The sequence below is a fragment of the Penaeus japonicus genome, unplaced genomic scaffold, assembly GCF_977035675.1.
Source record: "Penaeus japonicus unplaced genomic scaffold, GWHDUDI00000001_assembly GWHDUDI00000003, whole genome shotgun sequence".
Classification (NCBI taxonomy): Eukaryota; Metazoa; Arthropoda; class Malacostraca; order Decapoda; family Penaeidae; genus Penaeus; species Penaeus japonicus.
In genome coordinates, this window is record NW_028234405.1 from 25,004,399 (window position 1) to 25,006,898 (window position 2,500).

Below are 2,500 nucleotides of genomic sequence, written 5' to 3' on the forward strand. Positions count from 1 at the left end.
AATCTTTACTCCCCTCCTGATCATTGACCGTTATCCATCCCTATGTCCTGAGCTCTTCACGTGTGTTTCGTATTCATCTTCTTGGTCTTCTTATCTTTCCCGGTCTCCGGGGGGGCGGGTTCGTGTCTCTACCCCTTTTCTCCTACCCCTCGATCTATTTCCCTACATCCTCCTCCTCCCCACTCATCTCATCCTTCTCATCCGCCTCCTACCCTCCTAATCTCAAGCCTTCTTTCCTTCAACTCTCCCACCCTCCCCTCCTTCTCCTCCTCCACCTCTTATTCTGATTCTGCCTCCCTTCCCTTCCAACCTCCTCCTCCTCCTCACTATCCGCCTACCTTCTGCCTCCCTCCCTCCCTCCCTCCCTACCCCCCCCCCATCCCTACCATCCCCCCCTCCCTCCCTATCTACCACGCTCCCCACTTTCCGGACCTCCCCCCCCTCCCCCTCCCCCTCCTCTTATCCTCCCTCCCTCCCTCCCTCCCTCCCTCCCCGCTCCACTTCGCCTCCCACCCCTCCCCCTCCCCCTCCTCTTATACTCCCTTTCCTCCTCCTTCCCTCCCTCCTCCCCCTCCTAACTGATGGTCCCGCGAGAGAGATTACCGGAGATCAGGATACTGGTCAAGATTAACCCAAGCGAGTGTATACATGCGCGCTTTCATCCGACCACGATACACGAATATTCCACTCTGCTGAAAGTTGATGCGAGGCAGATGTGATATATATTTGTATTTCAGTTTTGTTTCCTTCATTTTCATTTTCTTTTTCTTTTCTTTTTTTTTTATTTTTTTAGGAATTGTTAGGTTATATAACTAATGCCACTCTTGTTAAAGTTTGATACGTCACATCGTTTTTGGTTATGGATATATCAGATATTGTTGGTTATAGATCTGTGTGTGTGTGTGTGTGTGTGTGTGTGTGTGTGTGTGTGTGTGTGTGTGTGTGTGTGTGTGTGTGTGTGTGTGTGTGTGTGTGTGTGTGTGTGTGTGTGTGTGTGTGTGTGTGTGTGTGTGTGTGTGTGTGTGTTTGGTATTTATTTATATGTTATATTATATAATATATAATATAAAATATATATATATATATATATATATATATATATATATAACATAATATTACATATATATATGTATATATTATATAAGATAATAAATATATATATAAACTACTATATATGTATGTATGAATTTGCATAATACATATATATTAACATATATACATTATATATATATATAATATAAATATATAATAATATATTATATATATATATATATGTATGTATGTAAATATGTATTATATATATATATATATTTATATATATGATATATATATATATATATATATAATATATATGTATATATGTAATGTATATGTATATTATATTATAATATATATTGTATATATATATTTCTATATAATTATATATATATATATATATTAATTTTATATTTATATAAAATACATATACATACATACAGTTAATAGATATAGATATCTATAGTATATATACTAATATATATATATATAATATAATTATACGTAAATAATATATATCAATAAATATATAATATATATAAATATACATAAATTGTTATACACAATATATACATATATATACAATATATTTAATATATTTATATATACAAAATAAATATATATCTATACACATATAAATATATACGTATACCATATATATAAATATAATACATATATATATATATATAACCTTACATATATTTATATATATATATATAGTAAAAAAATAAATAATAATAAAAATTTTAACAATATAATAAATATCTATATATTATATATATATATATATATGTATGTATATATAACATTATATAAATATATATATATATCTCAATATAATAAATATAAATAACCTATATAAATATATATATCATATAATATATATACATACTATTGTTAATCCTCCATAGTGAATCCTCTCTAAACGTGTGGGAGAATCAAACTCCGAGCTAAAACTATATTAGGTTCAATAGGTACGAGAATTTAAATATAGCAAAATAATGTAGATGATAATAAAAAAAGTGCATTACCATGTAACTGTAATAACTTTGGAAATAATATCACAATTTTTCGGGTGTATCACACTATATCACTATGGTATCCCATATATAATATATAAATATATAATATATATATAAATATATATATATATATATAAAGATATATACATATATACATATAATATATATATTATATATAATAATATATATATATAGATATAATAGTAGATATCTATGTGTGTGTGTTGTGGTGTTGTGTGTGTTGTTGTGTGTGTGTGTGTTATGTTGTGTAAAAACATATACGCGCAATGAATATAAAATAAATATAAAATTTATTTTTTTATATAAATATATAAGATATATATATATATACACAATATATATATATAGGTACATAATAGAATACAATATATATATATATATAATATATATATATATATTTTAGATATAATATTATATATATT